General features: G+C 40.7%; 1 protein-coding gene across 1 annotated transcript in view; it reads right to left on the bottom strand.

The window, feature by feature from the left end:
• The window catches only part of ZBTB20 (zinc finger and BTB domain containing 20), a 28,468-nt gene extending 9,039 nt beyond the window's left edge, over nt 1–19,429 (bottom strand). The window contains exon 1 of the mRNA XM_014957122.1: nt 19,353–19,429. The gene's annotated coding sequence lies outside the window, so the exon portion shown is untranslated. The remainder of the gene's footprint in view (nt 1–19,352) is intronic.
• Nucleotides 19,430–21,019: the final 1,590 nt, after the last annotated feature.

Genomic DNA, 21,019 nt, shown 5'->3' with positions numbered 1-21,019 from the left:
CTCTATTTTGGTGTTTCAAACAGAAACCAGCTTGGACAAAGATGGTTATTTTAATTCTCTGAAGTAGCTGAATGATGAAAGGCAAGCACAAAGGTTAGGAACTGGAAATCCCGACAGGGCCAAACTGTCTGAAGAAGTCTGATGTTAATAGATGTAAACCCACCAGTATCAGAAGGGTACTGATTTCCATGTGAGATTACAACACTGGGGAGATGCTCCCATAGCAGAAACAAGGAGGAAACCACTAACAGTATCATGGAGGTTGTGAATTTCATCTTGTTCATAAACTCCGCTGGGAAACCTGAGTTTCATCCTCTGATTAGACTGATCATAGGACTGGAAAACATCTTAGAATGTGGGAGAATTTCCTTCAAGGACACTGCAACTATTATTACACAAAGTAATGTACAGAAGAGATGCATTCCCTCCTTCTTCCAGACAGTCGTTCTCCAGGGGCCTCTCAGGCAGTTCCACATGCTTCCCTTCCCAACATGTCAAATCACACAAGGATTCAAAATGTATTTATATAAAAAGTCAGAATCCTTGATCTTAAAGGAAGAGGTAAAAGCCTTGTACTGGTGAGGAAACAGAAGAGTGGAAAATTAATGATATATAGATGACACCTCTTTTCAAGACCTACTGTAGGCCATGGCAAGGGATTGCATAGCTACCCATTTATCTGCATCTGCTTTTGACTGGTTGCCTATTAGTATGCCAGAAAACTTTCCACCAGTAAGTATCAATCACTACTTGGTTTGACCTTAGGACTCCCTTTTCATGCAAACATGTCTTTGAGATGTGCTTCTGGAAAAGGGAATGACCTCTGGTTTATGTTCTGCTTTGTCAAATGAGGTATTTGATAAGAAGAAGAAATATGCAGCAGTCTAACTCAATAAAACAAAAATCCTGCCTTGCACATGTGCAAGGTGGAATATTGCACAAATACCAGAGATGCCACGGATGCGTCTCTTGACTTGAGCAGATGCAAAGAAATCTACTTTGTTCCTGTGCACCTTGGCAGGTAAAGTGAATTTTGTGAATGGAACTCTGAAAAACGCATCCTTGGGACAAATCCTTTCCAGAAAGGTGTGATATGTACCATGAGACTGGATGACTTCTTGCGAAAATGGATTCTGCCACTTATCCATAAATCATGTACAGAAAGGAGGAAGGGCAAGGTTCATCTGGAAGTTTCAGCAGCCTTTCTTGGGTCCTACCTGTGCGAAGCAAGAGTTGTGTAGCCACAACACATTTGGTCATTAGCTAACTTGATCAAAACAGCCAGCTGGGGCTAATCAAGGCTAAAGAAAAGAGGTCTGTATGCATTTATGAGAGTGATGTGAATATTTCTTTTATAGGAACTGGTCTTGGATGCATCTTGAGGGTAGGAACTGGTCTGAAAGTAAATTGAATCACTTCACAAAAGGCACGGAGTACGTTTTGGTTGCTGCTGGTATAACAGAGATTTCCCTTAAAAAAAGAATCCTATCCTCATTTCTTTGCTTCTTCAAATGAAATTGGAACATCTACCACTTGTTCAACTGAGAAACAACTGAAATTTACTCCTTAAGAATAAACCAAGAGGGCTGCATAGAAGAGACATGTAACAGATGGTAAAAAAAGCTAATATAGATTTTGAGGATGTTTCTTCTAGGCTACCTTCCTTGACATTCAACACTGAAAAACACACCTATCCAGGTATCCAAAATGCAGGCAACCAAACAATTTGCAATAGCTTGAGAGATGCTACTATGCAAACCACAGCAGTATAAAAATGCAGATTTAACAAATTCCAGAGATTGGTCTGTAGAAAATACTGCTGTCCCATGCAGCTCCTCTCCCTCTCTGCAGGAAACTGCCCAGAGCTAAGTTTCGTGGTCTCTACTCCACGCTGTTCTAAGCTGAAAGTCCAGAGGTGATGCTCCTCATAAAAGGTGGACTTGCCAATGCAGGTTAGATTCTAAAGTAAATGCCACATTCTGACAAAGACTACGAGAGCCTTGGACAAGCCAGAAAGCGTGTCAGCTCTTCACAAGACCCAGCTACACACGCGCACACTCACCTACTTGTCACGGCACAGAATGCCTGGCTCAGGAAAAAGCCTGCTGTCTCAGGCTCTTCTCAGGCCTGCCACTCTTTTAAACTCGAGACAGTGGGAACCTTTCTGTGAAATTCAAGTGGTCTTTGTTAAGCCCCCCCCCCTTCTTTTTTTTTTTTTGTCCAGTAAACATGATGTAGAGATCCCAATGGACTTATTCTGAGAAACTCCTGTAAAATGGTTTTGTCCCCTTTCTGTGAAGCAAGTTCTGATTGGAGGGGTATTCACAAACCATATAGGAAAGAATGGGTGTGAAAATGCAAAGGCCATTCTTACCCAGATGGGCAATGAATAGGCGTTTGCTAGTTCAAAAAAATAAAAAAAAAAAAAGAAAGAAGAAAAAAGCAGGAAAAAAAGAAAAGAAAAAAGCCCAGACAACTGCACAGATTATGCACATTTGCAATCCTCCTGGGATGCAATTTGAAGCTGGCATGGCATAAAGGTGAAACATATTACTGTGCAACTTTGAAAAAAGCTCCGTTTACCCATATGCAAATGTACCGATTAAACTGTCAGGCTATTCACAGAAACATGCATGGAATTCATCCTCAACTAGTAAGAAGGCGCACAACGTGGATGGGAAAGGAAAAAACTTTTGTTGTGTAATACATGACTGAGTGCTTAGATTAGTGTTTCCTTGAATCTCATCCACCCCTCCTGCTGACTTTTATGCTATGGGCATTCAAAAGAAAGTAGATTTTACCATGACAATAACAATGACAATGTCTCCAAGTACAGTACCAAAGGGGAAGGCAATGGCAGAAGGAAACAGCAGGCAGTGCATTCCCGGAAGATGCTATAGAAAATGTGGAAGTGCAGCAGTGAGGTACATCCAGCACGGCTTGAAGGCATTTTTCTATTTGCCAAAGCTACCACACATACACCCCCATAAAGCTAGAAAGGTATGGCTTGCAAAGGGGATTGTTTTGTTTGCCAAAAACATAAAAAAATGATCCCAGCAAACACATGATGTAGCAGAGCTACAAAGACGTATGGAATACTGAAAACCATAAGTCACACACAAATGGCCACATTGTACATTTTAAAATGTATTTAGTGAGGTTTTTTTTGTACAGCCACTAGATGTCCCTTTCTGCAAAGTCAATGCTGACAGCTTTAATGCTCATAACTGGACGATATCACAGAATTTGATTTTCTCTAGTGTCCTTTAAAAACACAGTATCTCAAAGCTCATTGCACAGTAATGACTACCATTTCTAGAAACACGGTGATGATGAAACCACCACAGCTACTGCAACTAAACAGTAGCTCAGTGCATACGCTTCACCTGAAGCAAAACTGCCTCGGACACCCAAATCCAAGCTCTTTTTTGGAAACTTACTGTGTGGTCTTTCCCAGGAATAACTAAAAAAAAAAAAAGAAAGAAGAAAAAAGCAGGAAAAAAAGAAAAGAAAAAAGCCCAGACAACTGCACAGATTATGCACATTTGCAATCCTCCTGGGATGCAATTTGAAGCTGGCATGGCATAAAGGTGAAACATATTACTGTGCAACTTTGAAAAAAGCTCCGTTTACCCATATGCAAATGTACCGATTAAACTGTCAGGCTATTCACAGAAACATGCATGGAATTCATCCTCAACTAGTAAGAAGGCGCACAACGTGGATGGGAAAGGAAAAAACTTTTGTTGTGTAATACATGACTGAGTGCTTAGATTAGTGTTTCCTTGAATCTCATCCACCCCTCCTGCTGACTTTTATGCTATGGGCATTCAAAAGAAAGTAGATTTTACCATGACAATAACAATGACAATGTCTCCAAGTACAGTACCAAAGGGGAAGGCAATGGCAGAAGGAAACAGCAGGCAGTGCATTCCCGGAAGATGCTATAGAAAATGTGGAAGTGCAGCAGTGAGGTACATCCAGCACGGCTTGAAGGCATTTTTCTATTTGCCAAAGCTACCACACATACACCCCCATAAAGCTAGAAAGGTATGGCTTGCAAAGGGGATTGTTTTGTTTGCCAAAAACATAAAAAAATGATCCCAGCAAACACATGATGTAGCAGAGCTACAAAGACGTATGGAATACTGAAAACCATAAGTCACACACAAATGGCCACATTGTACATTTTAAAATGTATTTAGTGAGGTTTTTTTTGTACAGCCACTAGATGTCCCTTTCTGCAAAGTCAATGCTGACAGCTTTAATGCTCATAACTGGACGATATCACAGAATTTGATTTTCTCTAGTGTCCTTTAAAAACACAGTATCTCAAAGCTCATTGCACAGTAATGACTACCATTTCTAGAAACACGGTGATGATGAAACCACCACAGCTACTGCAACTAAACAGTAGCTCAGTGCATACGCTTCACCTGAAGCAAAACTGCCTCGGACACCCAAATCCAAGCTCTTTTTTGGAAACTTACTGTGTGGTCTTTCCCAGGAATAACTAGCAGAGTGAACCTCACTTGCTTTTATACTTACGGGGCAAAGAGAATAATCATCTTATACCCTTGAGTATTAGTAGGCTTGCTGAGACATATATAGGTCGTTTTTTGCCTCAGTTTTCTGCAGTAGTATTTAGAAAATGGTTTGGCAACCCATCTCACTGATACTTAGACAAGATTAACTAGAACTAGCCTGATTTTTGTCTTTCTGACAAGCTTCTCGGGCCTTATCATCTACTCCTTATTCTCTCCCTCTACCATGCGTAGTTTTGGAAATATCCAGTCCTTGGTCTCCACATCAAGTGTTGGATGACCACTGCCTGCTGGCTGTATCAAAAGGATGCATTAGGTTCTTCAGGCAGTCACCTAGTCTATTCCTTTTCCTCATGTTGGGAACAATTTACCTACACTATCTCTTCAGAAATTTGTCTAACGTTTGAAAAAAACAACAATGTGGGCATGTTCACTCCCTCCCCAGACAGACTGTCTACTATCTTTATAGCAAGAAAATTTTCCTAGAATTTAACTTTGAAATCAATAACTCACCCTTTCCTCCAGCAGACACAGAGAACTATTGACCACTTTCCTCTTTATAGCATTCTCTCATACATTAGAAGGTGCTCCACTTCTTTAGACCTATCTTTTCTAGAAAATACAAACTGAGGTCTCCCAGTCACTCTCACTGGTTATATGTACTCTCCTCATTCCTATATTCTTCTGTCTTCTGTCCAGTTTGTCCTTCTTACACTTAACATGCAGTGTCCTAAAGTGAAAAAAGTACTTCAGCTGAGTTAGATGAATGAAACAGTTGCCTGCGACACTTCATATATGAAACACTTTAAAGACCTTGCAGAATAAACAAAACCAAGCAAATGAAGCCCTGTTACCAAAACAAAACTCCACAGATTTTCCTTGAGAAAGGCATCTCTCAGTAAAGAATCCTTAATTTGGAATTAAAATCTCAACTCTTGCATAAACATGACAGTTCAGTTGAAATACAGCATTTCCATCATAACATGTGAAAGCTACTATAGTCCCACAATTTCCACATGAAGTTTTCTCATTTCCATACATTAGTGTCCCCTGTTCCAAATTTAGCACCATAACCATGGGTGCCTTCTTCAGCTTCAATGCTCTGATTTATCCCTAGTGATGAAGTTTTATTTTCTGTTGTTCTCAAGTTAGTTGCTCTAAAATAAACCTGGATTAACGGAGAAAAAATTCATACCTAGTGTTTCCATATACAAAATTAGTCCTGCATCAGGTTCCAACTCTCTGGGACCAAATTTAGTGCAGCATCATTTTTTCCACTCAAGAAGTGACTTGAATTCAAGCCCTGAAAACCTGGTATTGGTTGACTTCTCAGTATATCTCAATGATGCTAGAGAGGCCGATTTAGCCAATCCTGCTCAGACTGATTCTCCTGAATATTTGGTCTCATTCTGAGTAGGGGCCTGCAAAAGGAAATGCTTGTATGGAGTTTCAGGAACACAGAAGAACATTTGTATCCTCAGCAGGAGATCTGACCAGGAGCAGCCCTTGCTTTCTGTTGCTTTAAAGGTTTGCTGGATTTTTCACCCAATCATCTGCTTGAACATCTTGAAAATGAGTATCTCCTTCTATAATATCTATCCAAAACAAACACCAGATGACACTACACGAATTGCCCTAACCCTACCAGATTGTTGTTAGAATCAAAATATGTAGCAGTCTACATTTAACAGGAAGTACTGTATTTTTACCAGCACAACATCTATTAATGTGTCAGTAATACACTCTATGGAAGAAAGAATCACTGCGTTCTGAAAGCTGTCAAACTTCTCTAAATTTCATAGTCTAATAACTACGTTTATTTGAAAGACAGCAATGCATGCACACACAAACACAACCTTATTCTCCAAGGAGCAAACATATCGAGTAGATGGCTAATAAGAAAGAGCTTGCTTAAACTTTGTTCAGGAGACATGCTTTTTCTGCAGACTACAGAATGTTCAGCAAATTTCCTATGGACAATTTATTGAGTTAATTGCCCTGTCCTGTTTAGCATTTACCTAATGACGAGATATCCATTTTACATGAAACTGAAGACTAAACCACAGGAGTTCTGTACATAAAGATTACTTCTACATCCTGTGGGCATAACTTCCTAATGTCAAGCATAGAAGCCTCTATTTCAGCCTACACGCTTGGGGAGCAGGCAGTCAATCATCTTCCTTTGCTTCATCTGAAAGTCTGAGGGAGGAGTCTGTCAGCACTAATCCTGTTTGCTCTACAATTTGCAGGCGGCAATGTTTGTGCCTCAGTTTGTTTCACGTGCAGAACAAGGACTGCCCACCTTAATTAATCTTACATTGGTTTGCATTCCTTTGATAAAGGAATGCAGAATCTTACAGAAAGATCAAGAATTAACTCCATAAGTCTCTTCAAATTTTGTTGTCCAGGCTTACAAAAATGAAGCTTCCTCTCACACTACTCTAGTGCCTTGATTCTTTATGCCTCCTTATGGTGAGCATCCTTCTTAAAACTGTAAAACAGCGGGTAAAAGCTAGCTCCAATTCATACCAATCTGGTGACCAAGGACTTCAAAGTGTTACAGCACATTCACCTATTTTTAAGTTAAAGAAATACTCCATTTTTAGCCAAACCATTTACTTTTCCCACTGTCACTCCAGCTTGTATTCTTGCTATTTTAGGAACTCCAAAGATACTTTAGAGTAAAGAGGGTATACTCAAAAGCCATTCTTATTCCCACGCACATATTTGGAGTCCAGTCCAATATACCTCCACTGTAAACACTGGCATACGTACACACACTCTATTTCTCTCAGTTCCTTGCTCAACTCTTGTCTGCAGACCCCCTGCTGCTACAGCCATGCCCCCATATCTCTAGCATAGACACAGACTACATTGATGGGGGATGCTTCTCCAACACCTCCAAGCAATATATACTTCCTTAACAAGAAGAACCGCTGGAGCTGTTGTCACAGCTGCATTAACGGGGGTTTCAACAGGCTGGCCATACCATTACAAGCTTGTTAATTACCCGGCCAGCTGTAACCTATTTACATTAGCTAAAGATACGATCACCAAAGAGTATTTTAATGTTCTTTTTTAAAACCTAAAGGGAGAAAACTGTTTGTACAACTGCCCTCTTGTAATTGCAAAGAGAGAAAACAACGTGGCCACATGATGGCAATATTTCCTAGGCAGAGAAACGAGGCTGTGCTCGTCCCTCCTTCAGCAGGGAACATTTTCATGTTCTACATGAAAACTGTTTCAACCGCGCTCGCTTGCTCCCAGAGAGCTCACGCACGATCCTGCCAAGCTCCATCATGGCCCAACTGTTTTAACTGGCTATAAGTTTATGGCAGTTTGGCTCTTTAAAAATCGAGGTGCATCTATTGCTAGTTTTTCTTCACAGTGCCAGGTGCAGTTGCTCAAAAGGGGCACACTGCGCTAGCAAGCTTACACCAAGAGAGCCACTGAACAGGGAAGAGATGAGATGGGTCAGCAATACCAGTGAAGTCACGGTGTGAACGCTCCCCACTCAAACAAAGAACAGGGAGACACTTGGAAACAGAAAGACTAAACTTTCAGAAAAATGTAGGCAAACAAGGTGATTTATTCTGCTATTCCATGGTCCTGATTGAAAGCTTGCTGTAGTCATCAGAATATCTTCATCTGGATATTCTTAAGGTACATCTTTAAGGGGATCTTGTTTAAATCCCAATAGTGTACTTCAGACTGAATACCCATCAGGAAAGTGAACAGGGATTGCTTTTGGTCATCCCGCTGTGGTGGACTGTATAAACTCACTATATCCTCTCTCAGAAACATTGTTTAGGGAGGAGAAGGGACTGGAGTTGGAGATGGGAGCCGAGTCTGGAGGAGGAATGAATTAGAAGGATAATAGGTGCAAATATATTAAAACATGTCTCCAGAAGAGACAATTGCTATTCCATGAACTCTTTCACGTTTGCCCTGCATTGTTAGGTTTTTCCCCCAGGCAGAAAGACAAGGAGGAAAAGCTTATCAGTTTGAGTGTGGTTAAATACAGTAAGCCTGAAAGCCTGTGGGCTTTGGTTAAAAGGAAAATATAGATTAAAACCTCTTAAGATAATTACCTGTTTAGAAGGTTTCTATTCAAGCTAGAATCCTCTACAGGGAGTGTTTGTAGCAGTCTGTTAGGAAAAGGGTGCAGTCAGAAATGGTTGACTTCTGCAGAAGAGCTGCTGCCTGTGGAAAAGCACTGCTTATACCCTTCATGTTTCTAGAGAAAGGCCTTTCAATGTAGAAGATTGTGTTCTGGTCACAGAACTACTGGTTGATGGGAGAAACAAGGAATGCATGAAAAACTGTAAATGCCAGTCCTCAAGGCTGGGAAAAGGATGCTTTTATCTATTCCAGTATCTATGTCTCAGCCCTGAGTAGAGGAAAGCTATCACATGGAAATGCTAGATTTTATTTGGTTATTTTTTCCATTTATCTTTTTTATCTATTAGTGAAAGGGTAATTGTTAACTAGTACAACTGGGTGCTTTGGTGAATATTTCGAATGAGAAATATTGTGAGACAGATATTCATACTGTTTTGGACTGTGGCTTCTTTATTTTGAGTTTACAGGATGAGTGTTCAGGCCTGCTTATAATTCAGAATTAAATATCAGTGGGAAACAGCACATGCTCACGTCAATGATGCTGAAGGCCATAGGGAAAATTTCTGTCCTCAGTGAGACCTCTGCAATCCCTGGAAGCAGATTTTATTTCCAAAATCACCTACTTCGTTTTTATAAGAAGAAAAATGTATGGCAGAATGCTTTAAACTAATAAATGAAGGAAATAAACAAGAAAACAGCATTCATGGGTGGCTTGATATCATCTGTAGCATTAAATGGACATTGGCAGTTCCAATGCCTTTTTTTTTTTGGCCACACAGGGAAAATGACTTGGAATCACATGTGTACACAAGCATAGAGTCACCAACAGGTGATACTAATACAATGTACAAGAGTTATTTCTCAGGTCTGCCTTCAGGCACATTCTACCCTCTATTCAGCCAAAAACATTAGAGAGAGCATAGGCGAGTTTCACTTTTGAATACAGGGAACATGCCCTGTTTTGAAATGCTGCATAAGATCAAAGCAAAAGATATTTTTGTTGAAGTGACATGGTTGCACACACAGGCATGAGGCTGTGGGGAGAAGTCCCTTGCTCTGTTTTTATTTCCTCTATCATACCCCTTTTCACACAAAAATTGCTACTTTGTGGTTTTTTCTCTATCTGTGTAACATCAATAAATTACACGTTATCACTCCTATCATCTAGTTATAAAGATAGAGAAAGGCCTTTCAATGTAGAAGATTGTGTTCTGGTCACAGAACTACTGGTTGATGGGAGAAACAAGGAATGCATGAAAAACTGTAAATGCCAGTCCTCAAGGCTGGGAAAAGGATGCTTTTATCTATTCCAGTATCTATGTCTCAGCCCTGAGTAGAGGAAAGCTATCACATGGAAATGCTAGATTTTATTTGGTTATTTTTTCCATTTATCTTTTTTATCTATTAGTGAAAGGGTAATTGTTAACTAGTACAACTGGGTGCTTTGGTGAATATTTCGAATGAGAAATATTGTGAGACAGATATTCATACTGTTTTGGACTGTGGCTTCTTTATTTTGAGTTTACAGGATGAGTGTTCAGGCCTGCTTATAATTCAGAATTAAATATCAGTGGGAAACAGCACATGCTCACGTCAATGATGCTGAAGGCCATAGGGAAAATTTCTGTCCTCAGTGAGACCTCTGCAATCCCTGGAAGCAGATTTTATTTCCAAAATCACCTACTTCGTTTTTATAAGAAGAAAAATGTATGGCAGAATGCTTTAAACTAATAAATGAAGGAAATAAACAAGAAAACAGCATTCATGGGTGGCTTGATATCATCTGTAGCATTAAATGGACATTGGCAGTTCCAATGCCTTTTTTTTTTTGGCCACACAGGGAAAATGACTTGGAATCACATGTGTACACAAGCATAGAGTCACCAACAGGTGATACTAATACAATGTACAAGAGTTATTTCTCAGGTCTGCCTTCAGGCACATTCTACCCTCTATTCAGCCAAAAACATTAGAGAGAGCATAGGCGAGTTTCACTTTTGAATACAGGGAACATGCCCTGTTTTGAAATGCTGCATAAGATCAAAGCAAAAGATATTTTTGTTGAAGTGACATGGTTGCACACACAGGCATGAGGCTGTGGGGAGAAGTCCCTTGCTCTGTTTTTATTTCCTCTATCATACCCCTTTTCACACAAAAATTGCTACTTTGTGGTTTTTTCTCTATCTGTGTAACATCAATAAATTACACGTTATCACTCCTATCATCTAGTTATAAAGAGCCTTTCAAGATTTTTAATAGATGCACAATATTGCTACACTTACATTTTCACTGGTTAAGAACTCAAAAATAGCTGTTGTGAGATTACTCTTAATTTATACTACCTCTCTCTTGTGGGCTTTCAAGAAGAAGCATTTCACCACATGTCACAGATTGATACAGAGTATATATTGTGCATCCCAGCCCGGCAGAGATCCTTTCAGTGCTTAACACAACAAAGCTGGGATGAGTAGGGGTTCTAGGATATTTTTTTTTTATAATTTTTTCATAGGTGCAGTTAATTCCTCAAGGAACTATTTACGCTGACAGATTAACTCTTTATATTGAATTCTCTTTACGTTGCAGCTCCTGAGTGGTAGCTATGCAAGACTAGATCTCATGCTATTTTAGCCCTGTAAATGACTCCATGGACAATGAGAACAGTCACAGAAGACATAAATGAAAAGATGGCACAATGGTGTTCCCTCTAGAAACAATAATAATTGGAATCCTCAGGAACCCAAACGTACAGTGCCAGCCAGAACACCTTGCTGTGGTCTGCACGCACCAGGCTGTGAGGCAAATACCCTGATGCAAATGAAGGATTTCAGTGGCACTCTAAGGGCTTACAGCTGACTTTCACCTATGGAGTGGATGAAAGACCACATCTCCTGTGGAAATGCAATGATTTTCTCCCACAGCATCCCCTAGCACACTTCATAAACATTAGTAGGTGGTATTAAACAGTACCTTGGTTTTATGTTTCAGGTTCTCAGCTACTACCATGTTAAGGCTTGACTTCAAAAATGCTTTTAATTAAAGAGCTCTCTTTGTTCAGCTGAGAACAATACAAGAATTGTTTTGGTTTTCTCTCATTCGAATGGTGCTCTGGCCCTACCTTGTTCTAAAGTTATTGAGTGGGATCACAGCACAAAGATTACATGGCTACTTTACTACAGGTAAACAAGAGAAAAGAGGAGAAAGTGACCATGGAAGCTTAGATAAAAAGAGCAAAAAGCTCCAATGCTAGACAGTTCACAGCAACGAAAAGTAACAGAAGGTGACGGAGTCTTTTTTACACCCGTAACTTTGGAGTTGTGTAGTCACAACAAACCAGGCAACTAATGCACCAGTCAATGTTTCCCAAAGCCTGGAAGGTGCCTCTCTATAGCACGCAAAGAGATGCAAGCTTTGAGTTATGCAGGTTTTTAACAACACACAGCAGGATAAAAGGAGATGTAGATGTAGCTGCTTTAGTTTCCTTCAAATAAGAATAATCTATCAAATGGTGGAAAATATTTTATGTTTGACTGCTACATGAAGTGTCCCTCTCCAGACCATATGAAGGAAACACTACATTTGGTTTAGTCTTCTCACCCGATTAGGACAGAGGAGATGACAGCAGTTGCATGCGTGGTTAAGACATGAAATAACAATGATTGGCATAATTATGTTTGACATCCTTCAAGCAGATCATATAAAGTGGCAATTTTGGTATGTGCAACTTCAGGAAGAACAACTATTAAAAGGAAAAAAAGAAGAGGAAGTTAGTCAAAAAGCATCTGAAAGGAAAAGATATGGAATTAAAATCCGTAAGATAAGCAGGGAGATGGTATTAATAATACTTTATAAGAGTCCATATGCATAACCAAGGACAAAAGCAAAAATATAAGGAAGTAGAAACTGCTACAATGGTTAAATAACAAGGTATAAGAGTTCATTAAAGCTGAAAATGTATCCTTCCAAACATGGAAATCATGCCCATGTGACACTAATAGAACTGAGCATAAACTGTAGCAGGCTAGATGTAAAACAAAGATTAGATAGGGTGAAGAGGATAGTTAAAGCAAAACTGACAAAAAGTATAAAAACATTGTAATTATTTGTCTTTAACACAAACACATCGGACAGAGAAAGTTTACAGGGCAATGACTGGTACCTAAGAAGTGCTGTAGATTATGTGCATTGACAGATTAAGTAGGCATGGAGCAAACTTGGCGGGTTAGCTAGACTACTGATCTACAAAAGCAGTAAAGGTAATCAAAGAGGCAAATTCTGCAGTGGATTTGACATTATTGCTTTAATTTTCAGAATGGAGGATGATGGAAAAAAGGTAAGCGAGCTCAAGGGGGAAAGAGGAAAGCACTTGTTCTGGAGACTATTACTAAAAAAGCCTCCAAACCCACATATGAAAATGAAGAAAGAAAGAAACAAATCCCAAACAACAAGAGTACTAGAACATCTGAACACACCGAACAGTGACAGCTAGCTGTGTAGGATTCATTGGTCACTCACTTAATGAGTGAAGGAGTTGAAACGCTCATGCAATATAGAAGGGAAAGATTTACTGGAGGCCTCACAACTTAAAGAATGGTAATAAAAATCCATGGTGGGGCAAAGTCTGAAGACAGGAACAGGTAAACTCAGACTGCAGAGATCTTACTGGACAGTTACAGTATGTCTCAGTGGCTGCAGCAAGACCTAAAAACAGATATATCACAGTATTATCAACTCAGTCACCTCAAAATCTTAAGAATGGAAGCTATGGGACTGTAAAGAGCAGTAAGAATTTTTATTCTTTTCCCTGGTACTTAAAAAGAATAGATACACAGGGGACATATCTTCAAGTTCTCCCCTGAAATCATGAAAGCTAGAAACTTGCACAGCTGTTTTAAACCAAAGCTGAAATTATGCATGTTATCACTGAGAGTTCTCAAAATGGGGAACAGTAAGGAAGGCACTGAATACCACAAGAATTGACAACCTAGCATCAAGCCACTATTACAGGGTCATCAAATAAGAGAATCAACATTTAGGATAATTAGACGAATTTTCTAAAGCATCTATGTGTTATAAATATGATTTATGCATCAGTGAAACTTAGGCTCCAAAGTCACACAGTTGCTTCTGAAAACATACTCACTGACTTCATAACTGAAGTACCATATGCTATTAGTCATTTCTCATGAGAAGAAAAGCCCGAGAGACCAACCTGACAAAACTCACTTAGTGTACTGATTAGGAATATAGAGACCAGTTCCTATCAGCAGTACAACATTTTACACCACCAATTCTTCAGTGTATTGTGATGGCTTTTTCAACAAAGGCAGGGTGAGCGCAGCTTACAGTTTTACATACTTGTACTTAATTCTGTCTCTACACAATTCCAGCAACATGTATCTCTTTCCATGAAAACACAAGTCATTCCTGGCTGATATTTCTTTGATAATCTTACAAACAGAAATATAAACCTACAGGACATAGAAACCACTTACAGCTGTTAAAAAGAGAAGCATTTACTAAACAAAACTTCAAATGTTCCGCAAGACAAAAGTATAATTAAGTGTTGTGACATCAGTATTTGAGAACTACGGATATCCTTGCTTTCAGTTTAGCTTGCTACAGAAAAGGTCTGTATCATTATTATTGCATCTTCTAAAATAGATATCTAAACATACATCATTTCTTAGGTCACTAAAAACAACCTAAAAATACTCAGTATTAGCTAACACATACCATACATAGATTAGCAAAAATACAGATGGAATTACTATAGACATACTGCCTGCCTCTGCAAACAAGGAAGCTGGTAGAATCAGGGCCCCCCTCCTCCCCTCTGAGCTTGGAGATCATTTGAAAGCTCCAGAGCAATTCATAGGGAATTACAGTCACAAATTTCCAGAGGCAGAGGAAAGACCATAAGGGCATGTAACTATTCTCTTCCTGCCACAGAACCTCAAAGAGAAACACAGGAAACCTAAATCAGAAAGATGAGGCCAAACCACCTTCAGATCCATCTAGCCTCTGTATTGGCCCCAGGCAAATCAAACTTGTTGATTCATGGGAAGGGAACGATGGGTTCCCCTAGGTGCTCAGAGTTTCCACATCCACTCCCAATGCTCTGTGGAGTTCAGGAACCTTGTGAGGTTCCCTCTCTGCCTTTCCCCATTATGCTGGAAAGCTATCAAGCTTCAAAAATCAGGACTTAGAAGGAGAAAAAGAAAATGGACTACCTCAAAGTTCCCATCCTGTGAAAGCTAAAAAATGCTGGAACCGCACCAAGTCACCCACATCACTTGAGCATGTATGGGCAAAGGGTTTAGATGTGGTCCATCACCAACAGTTTTTATAACATGCATTCTATTTAATGCATAAAAACTCCTCAGTCCCTTGCTAAAACATAATTTTATGATGTCCTTCCCCATGTCAATGCCTTGCCAATAATTGTTTCATGGATTTTTCAAAAATTACCTATACCTCACTTTCCCCCTCAACTTTCCTTCCCTACCAGAATCTCAGGTCTCCACAAGAATTGTGTGTTCTCTAAAATCAGAAAAATTGCTTCAACAGTTTTTCCAATGATTGTCCAACCTGCCTCTCAGTCTCATGGAAACTCCTTGCAAAGATGTTGCTTTTCCCTTGTCTGGCACAAACTCCTTCACAGATGGACCATCCAATGTCTAAGAATAACTCTTATAACTATCAATAGAGACAAAGAGATTCAGTTGCACTGTTCCCATGGGATTCCTTTGAGTTTGGACACATCTGTTAAGATGCATACATCAGAGCTTGAATGAAGTTTTTGTCTGATTGTATCTCTGAGAACTCATGAAAGTTTCTGCCAAAATGATCTTATCTCTTGGCACTTGCAAAACATATATAGTTATAGATGCTTTCTGAAGGGCTCCTGAAGTAAGTGGTCTATACAGACCAAATCAGTTTAAATACAGCCAAGTCCTGATGACTTCCTTCCCTCTCAGCAAAATCTTTAGAAGCTTTACCTGAGGCACTTCAAACTAGGACCCTACCAACTTTGTCCATTCTCTATCTATAAGAAAGAAAGTATGAGGAAAACTGCAAATAGCACCAAATCTCCTATGCTTTCCTTTGCTTCCTTGTAACCTTTCCAGAACCTGTGCCTCCATGCTTGTCCTTGTAGCTTTTTTGCACAAACACCTTTTGTCTGGGTAAGCAGCTACATCTGCTTGTGACAGCTGAGTAGCTAGAGGTACAATTCATTTGGAGCTCTATCAGATCACTCTATGACTTAATTCCAAATTAATTCAAAGTGGTACTTTTTATCCGCCAAGTCCTACATGAAAACAGCTACCTCAGGAAGTACCTCTTCCTCTAACTTGTTTCTCCAATGGCATTGTGTGAGTTAGCATTTCCCAAGACTGAAAGAGAGAACTGGACACAATGCCTCCTAGGTTCTGGATTTTGCTTCAGGTATTCATCTGTCCTGGAAATACATCATAATATTCAAATGCAGAAATCTAGGACCCAAGGGTCCTTCTGACCCTACAACGGTCAGAAGTTAACACAATTTCATTGTGAATAAGCAGCATCAGAAATAGCATGTAGAATGTACTACACAACAGAATTAAGCCCCAAATGAAGTTGTGCATCACATATGACTTTACTCGGATTTTTCTGCTAAGTACTCGATTCAGTAAGACTGGCATTCAAACTATTGCTTAGGCTTTCTTCACCTCTGCCTTTTACAGCTGAGGAGCAGATGGCTATCATAGAGTTTTTATTTCCTATGCTTGGAAAAACTATTTTGATCTGAATCATTCCAAAAGCACCCTGATTTTTTAGAGTAGATTGGCTTCTGAATATTTCTCATAATAAATATGTGGTGTTGTTTTCTGCCAAGCACTAGTGACTGTGCATGCAAAATGGTCAGTGAAGATTTCAAACTGATTTGAATAGGTGGCCCATAAAATCCAAGTCTTTTTTTCCAGATACATGAATAAGGGCTTATGGAACCATCTGTACATCAGTGCATTTTTCCAAGAATTGATATACCCTGCCATGCTGACTCTTTCTGGGTGACTCTGATATTTTCAACAAAAATTCCTCTCAAATTTCCTGTCTAATCCTAGTTTTTAAGTATTTTTAAATTATTTACCATCCGCTAGAAAACTCCCCACCAGAATGAAAATGAAAATGTAAATATTTTATTTCTTTGAAAATGAAATATAATCTGCCCAGTTGTGGGGGTAGAGGCAGTATGGTGGTCTGGGCAAGGGAGGAGAAGCAATGTTGTAACGTCTAGAAGGTAGAGAGAAGGACAGGAAGTGCTGCTGGCCCAAAGAAGTAAAGCATCACCACAGGTCCAAAAGTTGAGAGGAAAAAAGATGTGGCAATGTAGCTCTGAGAGGAGGGGAAGAGAAGGACAAAGGGAGGGATTTTAGGGTGAGGGGAAAGCATCAGTCTAAAAGGTAGGGGAGGCAAGAGGTAAGAAAGGGTTTGTAATGATAGGGAAGCCATTTTTCAAATGTTGGGAGCCACAAATATTAAGCTCTTGGGTTAATTAGTGTATCACAGCAAGAATGATGGAGGCAATATTAAAAAAAATAACACATAACACAGGAGATAGCTATAGTAAATATGCAGTAATTATTCATGATGCCTTGTTTTTAGTTCATGTGAGAAACTGGCATTGCTATTTTGCAATGGCATGCCAAACACTAATTATATGCATACCACCCCGAACAAATACAGCCTGATAAAGGTTATAATCCATCATGAACAATGGAAGTTTCTCCATTGGTTTCAAAGCACATGGAATCAACTAGCAGAGATCAGCACTACAAGATGTCTTAGCATTTCTTGAATTTCTGCAGAACTCTAACTGTATTTTGGGAACTAAATTTCAACAATTCCTGAGATAGGACAAAATTAATGCGGAAATTATTATTAAACTTCTTTTCTGAAAAGAACAACTTCAGTGTGAAAAGAGCATCTAACCTTGGCTTGCAGCTTATTCATATCGGTATTGTGAATTTAGTAGGAATGGAAGGTGATTTGGGGACATTAAAAGCTTTGGGGTCTAAAAGACTCTGTTTGTCCACAGAACAGGTAGAGCATGAAGAGCAGCAGGCTCCACCTCCCTCTACTGCTCTCTGCCAATATTCCTCACCCCTGAACTTGGCCACCTCAGAAATCAAAAGCAGGAGTTCATTCTCCAAGTTCCCTACAACCCCTGCTGGCCTCTGTCCTAAGGTTGCTTTCATGGGTTTCCATTTGTACTGTCAAAAAACATCAGTGTGAGGTTTCAAATCCCATTTACTAATGAACTCTTTCATCTTTGTGAATGGGATAAAGGGATTCTTTGTTTGAAAATAAGGATTATTTTTTCCTGTTGTTCTGCTCATTTTTTTGCATCTTTTCACAAGCTTTTTGTTTTCAGGAAACATTACAAGACAAAACTGTACCCCAGTTTTAACAAAGACCCTGACATCTCCAATTTGGAGAGAATTCTTTTATATACTAAATTGCATGCTGCCTGCTGCTCAATTGTTTCACATCTCTTTCTTCTCCCCAAATCACCAGGTGAGATTTGGGAAAGTCTCCCCAATGTTTACCAGCTCTATTAAAATCAAGATCTCTAGAAGAAGCTCATAATGAATAAAGTCAGAAGGCAACAGGAATGAATTGCAGCTAAAGTGATTTTGATAGCGATGATCCCTATAACCCGTCTGCTTCCAAGCTTGGCCCCAAGGCAGGATTTTTAAATTAAAAAAAGAAAAGGATATACATACTTTTTAATCTGATTTTTTACTGTCATGCCCTGATTTTTTTTTATAGTCCTTTGCAAAACCTGGTTGGCTTCTGAGCTCTTGAAACCTGGTGTCATCATCTTTCTTTCTCCTTTTTTCCTCCTTGTAAATTTTACAACATCCTAAAACCACCACAGAAAAGGTAAACTATATATTCTAAAACTAGTGGGTGATGAGATTCACATAACCCTGCAAATTCTTGCACAAGAGCCTTCCAGCCTGTGGAATGACAGTTTTGAAGAGCCAACAGGGTAAGTTCTGACTTTCCAAAATCCAGTTTTAATCATTCTCTCCTTTATTTTTGTATTTTTTGGCAAAATGGAAAAGAACATTTTTAAAAGGCCAATTAACCCATGCTGAGTAATCTGAAAGTGAATGCACTCAAAGCAAGGGCCTTAACCTGGTACAACCACACAGGTCTACAAAGATTTTCCAGACTCTCATAGACTGATCCTCTCCACAAAAATCTCCTCTTTCTTCATGGGAACCCCTTACAATCCTGGGTGTCAGAGCCAGACACTTGTTTTCTCCCACTGCAATATAGCAGAGGCTGAAAACCCCCAGTCAGTAGATATGCTTGGGTAATGAGAAACATGTGACTACCTGGAGAGGGGTAACTACAGCTCCAGTTGGAAAGAGACATGCTTGAGAGCTCTTCCATTTTTAACTCATAAGAAGCAGCAGCCTGGCCCAACAACACGCTCTCAGCTTCATCTGGCTGATTGCATTACCATGACCTTAACGCAAAATGCTCTGTTTCAGTGGCAATTCGCAAACAAGGCAAAACTAAGTCCCACTCGTGCCATTATGGAAAGAGCATCCAACTGGAAAACCTGGTCTGCAGTAAGGAGCGTGTTTTCAAGAACCCCGGCGCAACCCAGCAGCCTGATGGTGTACTCACAATCAGATGACCCTGTGTGTGTGTGCAGGTTTGTTGGTGAATGTGGTGAGTGGATGAGGGCCGGGCTCAGAGACGGAACAGCTTCAAAGTTCAGGCAGGGAAGGCCCGGCTTGGCGCTGCATGCACCCGTCTGAGTAATCTCATTCTCCTCAGACGCCTTCTGGTTTTCAGCTGTCTTGGGTTTCTTCCTGAAAATAAACAAAGAGACCTTTGAAGGGACTGACTGCATATTTGGGAAAAGGCATTTTTAGAATCTGTTAAAGATAACTTTCTTTCCCCCCCCACACCCCCCTCTCTCCTCTCTTTTCCCTTACAGGGAAGGAGCCAGAGAAGACTTTCCTCCATGCTTCTTGTTTGGAAACAAGCTGCTCCTTGTTTTGACTCTGATGCAATGGCCCTGAGACTGTTACAGCAAATAGGCCAAGCACGAATCTCCTCATTCTGCCCCTACTGATGACATATAAAATGAAACTTGTCCCAGTGGTTTAGACAGTCAGAGCTCCGTTTGACAAATACTAACCAAGGCTGTAGCATTCTGAATAGAGAGAGTTATACAGAAATGTAATAGAATTGTCTGAAAAGCAAACAAATGTGCAAGTTTTTAGTTCAAAACAAATCAGTGCAGAGGCTCATTTTGTAGGGAAAAGCACTGAAGCAATTTTGAGATGCAGAGGTCATCTAAGTAAAGCATGAGGATCTGGAGCCTGAAACAACAGGCTATAAGCACAGTGCATGTGAGCTCCCAATGCCTCCCTCCATCCAAAACCTCTGAAAATTTTGTAAACGTGAGGAATTAAGCCTCAGAGGAACACTAAGCAGGTAGTTAATTACCACCTTTGTTTTACAGACAGAGAAACTGAGGCACAAAGAGAAGCGGTGGCTTCGAATCACGCAGCAAGCACGCTGCACAGGGAGGCAAGTGCCCACATCTCGCTATTCCCTCTCCGTTTTACAGCTGACGGCTCTCCCTCCTCTGCTCCTGGAGGTGGATAAGCCATCCTGCCAGCTCAGGACACAGCTTCCAGCCGGGAACACCACTGCCCTCGCTCAGCACATGGCCATGGGGCTTCAGGAAACATCCAGCAGCTCCTGCGGGGTGGCAGAGAGGGCCACAGCCATGCTTGTGAGAGAGCAGCAGGAGCTGGGGAGGCCAAAGCCCTCCAAATAAAACACTGTTACCTCATGCCCAAGGCACAAGCAGTGGTGGGTCACCCTGGGAACAGGCCCTTCTCGAGGCAGCACCTCACGCTGCCAAGCGGCCATGGAGCGAAGGTCGTCTCAGAGCATGGAGGTGCTGCTGGAGCCAAGGCGGCCCTGCCTTGCCTCCTCCATGGTCCTGGCTCCCTGTCTGCTGGCAAAGCTCCCCTCCACAGGGACAGACTCTCCTCCTGAAAGGCCAAGGCGGGAGCCCTTTCTCCCCACAGGCATCTTCTCTCCCACATCCCACCCAGGAGGGCACGTGGCTGACACACCAAAACATAGTTTCTGAGGGCACGACCGGCCTCTCGATTTTTAAACAACAACAAAAAGCCCCATTCCCGAGGGGGGACACAAGGAGGAGCCGAGTCGGCCGCCCACCTGGCAGGGGAGAGCCCAGGCCTAGGCCCCGGCCGGTTACATAAAGGCATTACATAAGGGGGGCACGCCCGGCCGGGGGCAGGGCCGGC

The sequence above is a fragment of the Calidris pugnax genome, unplaced genomic scaffold (genome assembly GCF_001431845.1).
Source record: "Calidris pugnax isolate Ruff unplaced genomic scaffold, ASM143184v1 scaffold225, whole genome shotgun sequence".
In the NCBI taxonomy this organism is placed as follows: domain Eukaryota; kingdom Metazoa; phylum Chordata; class Aves; order Charadriiformes; family Scolopacidae; genus Calidris; species Calidris pugnax.
The sequence above is the reverse complement of the archived record's forward strand: the minus strand, read 5'-3'. Positions and strand labels throughout refer to the sequence as shown.